Source organism: Apis florea, unplaced genomic scaffold (assembly GCF_048593485.1).
Source record: "Apis florea isolate Af1SG1 unplaced genomic scaffold, ASM4859348v1 contig_3811_pilon, whole genome shotgun sequence".
In the NCBI taxonomy this organism is placed as follows: Eukaryota; Metazoa; Arthropoda; class Insecta; order Hymenoptera; family Apidae; genus Apis; species Apis florea.
This window is the reverse complement of record NW_028256868.1, coordinates 1,025,840-1,038,448: the sequence shown is the minus strand read 5'-3', so window position 1 is coordinate 1,038,448 and position 12,609 is coordinate 1,025,840. Positions and strand designations below refer to the sequence as shown.

The following is a 12,609-nucleotide window of genomic DNA, read 5'->3' as shown; positions in this document are numbered from 1 at the left end:
TTTTCCCTCCGTGCGAAAAGCGGAGCGAGTCGAACGCGCGTAAAACCCCGGAGAAAGAGAGTTGCACCACGACGACGAGAATGGGTTGCACGAGCGAGACGAGAAAGTTTGCCCCAGTACGTTGCACCCTCTCTCTCTACCCCCCGTGGCCGGCCCCAACCCTCTTCGTCTCGCCAGCCATCCAACCAGCCAAGCCCTCCTCTCTCTCTCTCTCTCCCTCCTCTTCCATAGAGGGGTGTCGTCCCTCCAGGCGTCACAGGCCGCCAACCCTCTCCGACATCCCGGTACTCCCGTATTCCTGTTTCGCCGCCCCCGAGCCCGCTGCACCGCCGCCGAATCAATACCGGCAGACATCCTAACTCACTGGAGGTCAATGCCTCGTTCCCGCGAGCGGCGACGACCTCAACCTCCTACCAACCCTACAACCTCCTTCCTCCACGAGGAGAGAGGGAACCTCGAAGCCAGACGATCCTCCTCTTCCTCCTCTTTTCTCTCTCTCTCTCTCTCTCTCTCTCTTCGTGTCCGCGTTTCGCCACCCCTGTGCACCCTTGCTCTCCCTCCCCCCTCCTTCAGGGAGTCTATTTTTACTTTTATCTCGATGGACCCTGTTTTCGTTGGAGGGTGGGAGGAGGGAGTTTCGGATTTTCTTAGATTCTGGTGGAGGAGGGAGGTTTAAAGGGAGGTTTAATCTTCCGCGAGATGGAGATGCTTTTGTGAGACGCCTTATTCTTCTTCTTGCGTGCAGTTGCAGAGCAATTTGTGGACTTGGACTTCTCGAGTTTTTATCCCGTGTTGACACTCCTCTGGATTGAACCAGCCGGTCTTGCGTCGGTGGCCATTTTGGCGTTGTTATATCCAACTTAATTCGGGTCGATGATTGGGTAAATTGTTATTATATATGAGCAGGCAAATTCATTCGGGACGGTGAAATTTTAAGGTTTAGATTTCTTGGATAGAATTTTAACAAATTGGATGTAGCATAAATGTAAATTGTCGTTTACAATACAATGTATATATTTCAGCAAACTTTTCGAGCATATTTTCATCGCCAGAATTTTTATTTTATATACAAAGCGCCTGGTGGCGCTTCCAACGATCTATTTGTCGAGACAGCGGCAACGTGTTTGTCTCCTCCGCTGTTTTCCCTTCTCTCCTTCTCCGCAATTGAATTTTGCGACTTCTGTTGCTGTTCCACCCCTCGCAGTTCCACCTTCTCCTCCGTTGCACTCCTTCCCCCGAGGGAAGGCTGAGAAGTTTGCTTGGCTTCTTGGCTCGGAAACCGATTTTCATGCGGCCAGAAATACGATTATGGGGTGGAACGAAGCGGAACGCTACTTTCGCCCGGTCTAATCGGCTGTTCTCCATTACCGACCGGGCCTGCCCTCTTTGTTAACGGTAAAAGGGTTATGGGAATTCTGTGTCGAATTGTCTTACGAGGAACGATCGTAGTAGCGAGCGAGGCCGTTTTTATTGGCCTATCGTCGTCCGGCTCGTGAAGGATACCGGTTATTTTTGGGGAAGAGAAACCAGTGGCCATCAGGGTTGCTCGTCTCTCTTCTCGAGTCAATTCAAAATTTAATAATAAGAATTAAATTATACGTTCTTAACGTAATGGCGGCCAATGTCGCGACACTAGCGCCATGTGACGCTTAACTACTTAACCATCTATTTTGTTTGCTCTTTTATTCTCCGTTTACGCGCATTCAATTTGTATTTCTTTATCTTCAAATATTCGAAAAAATTATCGATAAACAACTATTGAACTGAAATTAGATATCCAATATAATATTAATTTGGACTTGAAGATTAGATATATTTGTAAAGGGTGATGGAGTGAAAATTTTACGACACGAAGCTCTTAACTACTTACGACTACTATTTTCTTTCTTTCATTCTCCATTTATATTTCTTTATCTTTTAAAATAATTGAAATAATTATCGATGAACAAACTATGGAACTGAAATTAGATATCCAATGTAAAATTAATTTGGACTTGGAGATATATATTAATAAAGGATGATGGGGTGAAAATTTTACAATTTTTAACTGGGAGTTGAGGGGAAGAGAGACGAGCCCTCGAGGCTACGCCAGTGAGAACGGTTTCGCGGGATGCAATGGCCGAGAGACAAAGACATTGACATTCAAAAGAGAGAACCTCCTTTCTCGTGTATCTTCACATCGGACGAACACTAATCCCTCCTCCCTCGTCCGTGACCGACGCCGATGTGTTACGTAGCCGCGCTTCGAACCTGTGCAAGAACAAGTTCCGGTACGCGCGTGCGCCCTGTTCACCCTCTTCGACTTCACCCCTTTTACCCTCGTCATTTGCATCTTTTTGCAATTCTTCGGAACGACGAGCTTTCTCGATCGAGCTTTCCAGAGCAGTGATTCCATGATTTCGATTTGATTTTACTTGTTCTTTTCGAGGTTAGCCTCGAGATCTTATGTTCGAAGAGTAGGAAAATTTATTGTATGCGTTAATAGGTAAAATAAAATAAAGTAAACGACGAAGATAACGGAGAATATAACGAAACGTATATAACAAACATCTCAAAGATATACTTTTATTGTCCGTTATTAGCAAAAAAATAATTCTGCTTTTTCACGTCTCGTCACAATCCCAATCTTAATATTAATAGAAAACGAACCTTGAAAGGAATGTACACACGCATATCCCTCCCTGCCAAGTCTCCGACCATCGATCGACTCTCGTCTCGAACAATATAATACTCGTATTTTCGTCCTCCATTCCAATTATTCCCGAATAATTCCACGTATAACGACGTCTCTCGAAACGAGACGCGCGCAAAAAGTGTGCCGGGACGGAGGGGTGGGGGGAGGAAAAAGGGAGGGAGAGTGAGAGAGATGGGCGAAAAGGACGAGGTATTTGCACTAGACCTAGAGAAAAACAGTCGTTCCCAAGGGTGTGCATAAAATTAGACGGTGCATTCAACTTTGTTGAGAGCGTGCCAAGAGCGATCGGGTGGTGGTTGCCGCTTCTTGTTCCCGCTATGCGGCACGGCGTTGCAGCAGCAGCCAGGATGGCACCAATGCCCCCGTTCCAAAACTTGGGTGAAACGCTACTCCACGTTGCCATGACAAATTGCCTACCGACTTCGTGGAACGTGATACGCTTACCAGAACCCTTTCGTTAAAAGTGAACCGAGAGGGACAGGAATTTCATTTCGAGCCTGTTGTTAACGATTATTCCTATATGACTTAGCTTGCACTCGTGTTTTCGAACAACACTTTGAATTTCTAATATAAATTGTAATATAAAAATGATATTACAATATCGTTATTTGCGACAATCGTCTCTCGAATAATTTAACGACTGCCTACAAAATAGAAAATAGAAAAAAAAGTGCAAGAGGAGCAAGTAGGAAAGCTTAATTATTTTTAACGAAGGCTAACATTAAAGGCGATTTAAAACGACGAAACGGTTACACACAGGTTCCTCTCGTTAAATCGAGAGGAGGCCTATAGAGAAAACGGAGAGAAAAAAAGGAGGGGGGAGGGGAGAGGGAGAGAAGAAAGTCAGCCTCCTCCCCTTCGAAACTCAAACCTCCCCCCCCCGGTTTCTGACACGCTCGAATACGTTAACGAGTGTTCTATTTTTCAAGAGCACCGTGTTTACCGCCGTCTGCTCATCCCCTTCGTACTCGAGCGTGTACAGAAGGCCGGCAGAAGAGGTTCCAGAGGATGTGTGACGACGGCAGACAGACATTGCACTTTCCCTCGCCACCCTCGCTACTTTGCCCTCCGACTTTCATATCCTCTGCCGCGACCCTTCCGACGACCACGTCGTCGACACAGCGTCGATCGTCGCGCAGTGGTGGACAACCTGCGCCGCGTTAAGAAAGTCAAGTTCAACCGTTTGCCCTCTGCTGGATAATATAAAATTGCAAGATGAATTTCGAAAATTTCATTATTTTCGCTTTTGATTTAATTTAAGAGAGCGTCTGTTTAGAAAGGAGAGCTCGTCTTTTGGCAGGATTGGATGGAAATACAATAATAGGGATAAGGAAGAAGGATGGACAGTTTTATAGAGATGTTTTTCATTCATACTCGAATCGAATTAAGGAAGCAGGAAGATAATCTGGAAGTTCTATCTGTGGATGGACGTTTTGTTCTTCCAAGGAGTCAAGGTTTCGAGGAGAGAGAGAGAGAGAGAGAGAGAGAGAGAGAGAGAGAGAGAGAGAAGAAACGTAATTTTCATCATCGTTAAATGGGAGGAAAGCCCATTAAGGTAATACATCGACTTTAAAATCAACGCAAGCATCCCGTATTTCGTCGCTACCTCGAGGGGGGGTGATATTATCGCCGCAAGAAGAGCGGGATTACACGAGGAGAAATGTTTGGAAAGCATGCGTAAACTTCTCGGAAGCAACGTTGAATCCGGGTTAGGCTTGGATTTCTCGATACCTCTCGCTCTCGAGGAAGAAGTTGGAAACCAATATTACAGTTTCAATACATCCCGAGCCAGCCAACCCTCATCTTTCTCGTTCAGGGTGGAAGAGAAAAAACATCCATCCCCCTCGCTTTCCTCCACCTTCGCCTTTCATCTCTTATTCAAACTCTAAAAATCGCGTAGGAAAATAAAATAAGTAAATCGTCAAAAAAGAATCCCATGAAAATTCATCCTTTTATCTTTCTTCCCCTTTAAAGTTTATTACATAAAACGATTAAAAAGAAAAAAGAAATAAAAAGGTTTTATCGTTAAAAAAAAAAAAAGAAAAAAAAAGAAAAAGAATCCATCTCTCTTTAAAATAACTACGAAATTAGTTGATTTCTGTAAATCCCTCTTCTGATCACTTTTCGAAGCGCCGTATTTCGTAATCTCCTCGAGCGAGGAAGAAGGGGAAATTGGAATGGGTTTTCCAGCCCGTTTGGGTAGCTCGAAGGTAAGTCGAGTTTACCGTCGTCCTCCAGGGTGACTGTCCAGGAATAGCTGAGGACACGGGGGAGTCGGGTGGTGGCTGCGTACGTTCATCAGTTCAAGGTTAGAGGAACGCACGGGCCGCCGCCATCGCGTCCGCGGGACCGAAATACATCCCTCCGCTGATGTATAAATACTTGGCCGTAGCTGTTGGCCGGGGACGACGACAGATCGTCGATGCATCCCGGTAACCTTGTCGACACGAGCCGATTTAAATAATTGCCCTCGTGTCTCGCTCTTAACGAGAGAAAGCCTCGGGAACACTCTTTTCCTCGTCTCGATGATCTCGATGCTCTTCGAGGATTGAATATTCAAATTGGATAGAGATAGTTGGAAAGAACGAAACTTTAATGGGATATTTGGTAGTAGAGGAGTTGAGAGGGGTTGATTGAATTTATTTTCTTAGAATTCCGTGGAACATCTAATTTCTAATTTTTCTTCCAATCTTGTCCACAAGAGAGACGTAACGCGAATAACAATTCTGTTCTTAGCTCTTTCTCGAGGCCGAGATAACGGATAACACCATTTTTAAAGAATGTCAATGACAGCCAATATTCTTTTTTTTTTTTTTTCGAATTCGGAACGAAAAGATTAAACGCGTTCGAGATCCAAGGAGCGTGCACAGTATTCGCGGCAAAAATCGAGAATTTTCACGAAATCGTATCAGCATCGTTCCTCTTCAACGATCCGAAGCTTATAGATGCGTTTGACCTTTACGATGGATACACCCTGTCCCATGTCGATGACACCGTGTTCTATAAAGATACCCCGAGAGGAGGTAAGGCCTTTTAGCCTTTGTCTCATTCCCGTCCGTCAGCCGTTGAACCCGTCGAGGACAACACACTTTGAACTATGCATACGAGCGAATTAAACTGAACGCGCGATCCTTTCAACGCATCCTTGGAAAGGATGCTTCCTCTCCTCTTTTTTCTGCTTTTTTTTTTTTTTTTTAGGGACATCACCGTTCGTTCGTCACCGTGATGCAAGGATTTACCATCACCACAACGTGACGCAATGATTATTTTTACAAGACGAAAAGGTTATAAAGGTTGTAAGAGAGGTTGTTATGTCAGAGTGGAATAAAATTTCTTGGCGAATTAATCATGCAAGTTGTGTGGATTTTGGGTGTTTTGTAATTTATTTTTACGTTAATCTTGCTCTATTATAGATTATAGAATATCCTAAGAAGGATAGAAAGGGAATCTTTAAAGGAGAAGATATAATAATTTTGATCCCGCGTGAAATCTGCGAGAATAATAATCCCGTAAAAATAGAGTACTTTCACTCGCTTTAAATCGCTAAACAATTAGAAATCGCAGTTATCGTTTTTTACTGTATTATTTCGAAAGCGGATCGCGTCCTGAAGTAAAGAGGAAAAGAACAGAAGCTTTGCATAAGAATTCTTTTTCCTCGAATCGAAGCACGAGATTAAAATAATATCGATAATAAATAATTAATGAGTTGAGTGATATATTTTGTTTTTCTTTTTTTTTTTTTTTTTTTTTTTTTTTACGTTAACAGTTTAAAAAAATGATTTTAAGAATTGAAATAAATTTCGAATATTCTTCGCTCGAATGCGGTGCATTCGATTAGAGAACAACAATGAACTCGTTTAAACTCTTTTCGCCATACCATCTCTTTACGGTCAATTGCCACGATATTTATTTACCATTGTTTTCGCGTTATCCGGCCAGTACGCGCATTCTATTTTTGATGTATCAGTTTCTTTCGCGATAACGCACACGAAAAATACAATATCTCGGTGCAGTGGCATTGGTTACAATGAACTCCGGGACTCGCACAATAACCTCGAAGGAAGCGACAGACAGGCCTTGAGAATATAAAAAAGTAGTGCAACAAATAATGAGATTAGCAGGAACAACAAGATAATAATACGACGAGAATGAACGGGCGAGACTTGAATACTTAATTCCGAGAGAGCATCTTAACGAGTACGTAAAAAGAAGGAGATTACGATCTTTATTCGAATATTCAATTCTAACCTCGCCGGTTAAAGCGAGGTGTAATCGTTAGTATAGGGAATAATCTGAGAATGTTCACGAGGCCAATATGGCGGCTAATTACCAACTAGCTGAATAGCAAGTTCGAGGATAACATCCACCGTACCATTGCCAAGATTTTACGCTCCAATCCCTAAACGAAACTTAAATTTCACCCAAACATATATAAATCTAACGTTTCGACCAATCATTTTTACCTTTCAAATTCAAATGTCAAAGTTTAAAAATTCAACAACAATTTCCAATTTTATTCAATTCGTTTTCGTGTCGATCCCCTAAATATTATCAATTTCATTCGTGGACAACTACGTCTCTACTACTACGTATTCCTATAAATAAAAAAAGAAAAGGAGAATTCGAATTCCACAGCTGAAACTCGCGTACTCTCGCGACACGGTGCCAAATCCCTCGTAAAAAAAAAGTAGTCCCGCGTTGGTTGCTCTAAAACTCGTTACACAACGACAGAGCGTGTAAGGCCATAACCTTTTACAGCATCGCCCGTGGAAGAGAGAGAGAGAGAGAGAGAGAGAGAGAGGGGGGGAAAGAAAAACAAGGAAACGAAAAATAACCGAAATTTCGATTTCACGATTTCGTTTCCCCGCGAGGGGGGGGCTATTTTTTTACGAGCGCCGCCACGAGTTTCGGGCCACGCGAGGCCCGCGCCAAGGTGCGATGCACCTACGTGCAGCCGGGTCAAGGTCGTATCCGTGGTGCGCCCGTGGTTGGCTGAGTCATTCGTGCAGAATCGTGCATGCAGAGGCGCGAGTGCATCGAACCCGATGACCGTTGCAGCTGCGAGGCTCCACGAATCGGCGCAGCCTCGTGCATCTTCGGCAAGAGTCGGCTGCATTCCGCGTGCATCAACCCGGGAGACCGCCCTCGAGAGAAGCGCCGAGTGCAATGCCCAATGCCGCGCGAACACGCGCCGCCGCGACGCGAACAGCTGCGCTCGGACCCTCTTCACGGCCACGATTATGCGAATTTTCGTCCGCTTTCGACCTCGCCCTCCTCCTCTTTCCTCCTCTCCCTCTCTTTTCTTTCTTTATTTTTTTTTTTTTTTTTTATATTTGGAAGTAAAAGGGACTCGATAAGAAGTTATTTCCCTTTCGAAACTTCAAGAGAGGAGGGAGAGAAATACGCTCTGGAACGTTTTATTGTTTACGAAGCGATTGGTGTTTTTCTATATGATTAATTGGATGTTGATATTGAGGAGTTATATCTGAAATGGTATTGAAGTATTGGATTTTTAAAATTCACGGAGTAATATAGCGTATTAATATTCAAATTTAAGGGGTGCTCGAATTATCCAAGAATATATAATAAGTATACCGTACAAGTATACCCCATGCTTTAATGGGGCATAATCTCCAGAAACCAGAATTACGTACGTATCATCTAACGAGAGCATAAAGTCGATGCTTTGCAGGCCAATTTATTCCATCTGGTTCTCTGGCTTTGGAATGCGAGACTAAGAATGCACGTTTTCTCGTGTATGACGTACGCGTCAACGCGTTCGAAAAGGATGCTCGCGCGTGTTTTTGTCCCCACCGATGTCCTTCGACTTTCGAATTCTTGCGACTTCGATGAAATGGCAAAAAGGCATCGACGAAACGATGCCTTCGAACGAATAGTCTCCAAGGGTGGCGTACGTGCGCGATTCAAAACGAAAATATATCCGCCAAAATCGCTGCAATTCGATTTCTCAGCTATGCTGGAATCCTACTGGTATATATAACCACGATCTATACATACGTCAAAGGAAAAGAGAAAAAAATAAATGTGCAAGCCTTGATCCGTTAGAATTGGTAAAAATTTTTAATATCTTCAATTTTTCCGATCGAAAATCAATCGTGTCAATAATAAAAAAAGATATAACGATTGATTAAAAATCGTTGAATTGTCAATTTATTATTTTCGACTCAATAAAATTTTTGCATTTTCGATCTGTATGGAACACATCAATACTCTCCTGTTGAAATCAACCCCAATTTCTACTCGTTTTCCGACACCCTTCCAACGTTCTCCCTAAGGGCCAAACTCGTAAATGCAGAATATCGCTTAGGTTTGAGAAACGCTGTGCGAAGGGCCGACGCACCGGCCAGGGTGAACGCTCTCCGCACTCTTAGCACGCTAACTTGTCCTCTTGCTTCGTTCCTGCATTCTCTCGCTCGTTCTCGCTAACGATGGGCACGTCCCAACACGCTCCACTGCGAGCTTTCAACGGATCGACAATTTTTTTGGCAACTGTTCTAGAAACTCTTTCTTCCTCGACGAGTGGTCGAAAATGAAACGTAACTTACAGATTACGTTATATTCCATCTGTATATCATCTTCTCCCTTTTTTTTTTTGTGTCTTTATCTCAATATACCTTATCCTCCCTTTATTATACCAAAAATCAGAATTAATCAACAATATCTTTCTTTAAATTAAGAATAAGAAAGAATTTCCTTGATCTGATTTCTATTTTTCTATTCTTCTTCCTCTTTTCCAGGTTAGGTTAGATCCAGTATCGTCGAATTACGCTATGCGCATGCGCGAGCGCTAATGCACACGCAACCAGGCTGGTCGCTGAGGCACGGTGCGTGGCCGGCTGCCATCCTCGCGGGGCCTAGTTCCGAGTGAGACGAGCCGGAGTGGACGTTGCATATGGGCGAAACGGGTGCAGCGCGTTCGAAGCGCATATATAGGGGAGGAGAATCGAGTGGCTCGGGGGGATGGAGGAGGGAAAGAGGCGAGAGAAGTGCATGGGGCACCGCGTGCGCCGCGTTTCGCATGGCCACGGAGTTCAGTGTCCCGAGCCAAGGCCGCAGGGGCACCGCCCCACTGAACCAATTGTGCCACTTTTATGCTCCTCGGCTCATTTTCGCTCTGTTTTACCATTCGTCAGTCATCGATCTTTTTTCCCTCGCTCGCTTCGTTCCCGAGTCTGGCGAACTTTGAATACGCGCGTAAAGAAATAAATGATTCTTTCGTATGCTTGTAACTCGTTCGTTTGAACGAGTTTGAACTTGAGTTTTAGCTTGATGAGGTATTCGATGGGATGCGAGGATATAGGAAGATCTAGGGATATTTCATAGGGAAATTGGCGGGAAGATATGTCGACATGTCGAATATATGATTCTATTTTGTTTTTAATGTTTGAAACATTTGCAGATGTAGAGACACTTTGGAAACAAATTTATGCAAAGGATCTTGAAATAAATTAAAATAAAAAGCTTAATTTTCGAAATAAATTAAAAAATATATTTAAAAATGCGATACTAACGTAAGCCCCTAAGAAATCTAAGCCAAGTTTGGAAATTCTGGATTCTGTTACGTGTGCAAAAAAATAAGACACTCGAAGTTAATAACGAATAAAGAGAGTGGGAAGAAGAGAGGAAAATTTTTGCAACATAATAAAATGGTAAAAAACAAAACGGAACACGTAAGCCTCGTAGGAGTCATCCAGTTTAGGAAACGAACGGAGCTGGTTGAAGGGCACTGAGCCACGGTGACTCACCGATAGCTATACGACGAATTCGCTGGATCAATGTCAACGAATTCCACGTATCGACCGCTATGCGCTCACCGGAACATCCGGACTTCTCTTGAATCTGGAATCTGGCCATCTCGATGTCTACGCGTTCCCCATTTAAATGAATCACAAACATTTTGAATTTAATAATCATTAATTTTTAAAAACTTGACAGGGGTGAATCTTTTTTTTTTTTTTCCTCCTTAAATTTTTCTGACAATGTAAACTTTTTCTAATAAAAAGAATTTCAAAATCTTTTCCAAAATTGTGTAAAATAATATGCGAAATAAATAGAACAGGCAAAAATTGTGGAAAAATAAAACGACATTTCTTTTTTGTAAAATAAAATTATAATCCGTTAAAAATAATTGTTAAAATCGATAAATTTTGTCAAATTTTAAAAAAAGAAAATTTTCCATCGAACGTAAAATGCAATTTATCGAAAATTCGCCTTTAGTTAACCCGAGGCGAAGATGAAGCGAAGTTTCGTCGAAACTGTGCCATCGGTGGCGAAGTTTCTATCAGAACGTGAACAACCGAGAGATTTGCGAACCCCGGGAAATGCGTTTGAGTTTGGGAACCCCCAGACTGGAGGGGATTGCCCCAGACACCCCCTCCAGCAAACGGATCTCCCTCCACCATGGCTGTAGCTGCTTCTAGAACCCTAGCCAGCGTCAATGGCACGGGGTGCAAAACCCTGTCTGCTTGATAAACCGTTGCACCGCCCACGCACGGTAAACCTAATGTGGTGCATTCATTTGTGATGAAAAAAATTCATCCAAAAAAAAAAAAAAGAAAAAGAAAAAAAAGAGTTAAAAATTTTCAAGAAAAAAATAAGAAAAGAGGAGAATAAATAATCGTATCGATAATCGAATAAATGGATTATTCGTCTTTCCGTTTCAGATTTATTTTAATCAATATCGTATTTCGTATATATATAAAATTTCTTTGGAAAAATGGAAGGATTAAAATAAATTAAGCATCGAATAATCATACGTGATCAACTAGAGATATTAGATTTTCTTCAAGAAGGCTCTCCCGCATAATGTTTTGCAATTAGCCTTTAAACTTTCTCTGTTAATTAAGATTAATGGGCGTTCGTGTTATTAGAGAGCGGGCGGTATGATTGTTTCAATTGCCTCGAAAGTGATAAATTTTCTCTAAAGTTTTCCCTTTCGTTACAACGTTCGTCACGGTTAAAATGATGATCGTCATCGAAACCGAAATATCGTTATTTTCAACGAAATCAATGAATTTTCCTTAAGTAACAACCACACAAGTTTTACATACCGAAACATTTGTATGATCTTGAAACATCTTTGGATTTTGCATTTAATTATCGTGACATTAAATACAATTGATAATTTTAAATTCAAATATCAATCATCAATTGATAATGAAACTTTGTAAACGAAACTTTTACGATAATTCTACACTTGTATTACAATTAATTTCATCATTTCAGCAGAAACTCATCTTCGAATTCATTGTATCATCAATCTCGATGCATAATCACCTCAAAGGGCATGCTCGTAATTAGTCATTACAGTTGTTTAATCAATAGTCCAGATTGATACACGTGGACTGAATGTAAACAGTCGGTGTATTTCGGTGTCACAGGCTATGTAACAGCGCTACGAAAGCTGGGGTTGCGAACCCCAGCAAGGTATCCAACCAGCCAGCCAGCCAGACAGACTAGCATGAAAGGGGGTGACCCAGACACCCCCTCCACTGCGTTGTTTGCAAGCAGCTCGACTACCGCATTGGATAACAATCGGAGGGTTAAATGCACTAGCGAGCCAGCAATAATCAAATTGAATGCCTGTGATCAAAAATTAAAACGACACTCAAGGTCGAGTGTAAACGTTCGATCGTGTAATCATGAATCATGAGTATTTGCATCGATAAATTTTTTCTATATGAAAATTTTTTACCTAAAAATGCTTTGAATGTCCCTGCTGATTGAACTTTTATTATCCGCAATGTTGCAACAACAATGTTCGTTTCATTTACATCAATATCTATTTTTTTTTTTTTTTTTTTTTTTTTGCGTACATATCTTATATAAATTTGAATCTGAAAAATTAATAAAAATAGAACTAGCTTGATCTAGTAACAAACAAGAATTTATGT

General features: G+C 42.0%; 1 long non-coding RNA gene across 1 annotated transcript in view; it reads left to right on the top strand.

Annotated features, from left to right (window-relative positions):
• The window catches only part of LOC147656102 (uncharacterized), a 32,566-nt gene that overhangs the window by 19,092 nt on the left and 865 nt on the right, over positions 1–12,609 (top strand). The window lies entirely within an intron of this gene.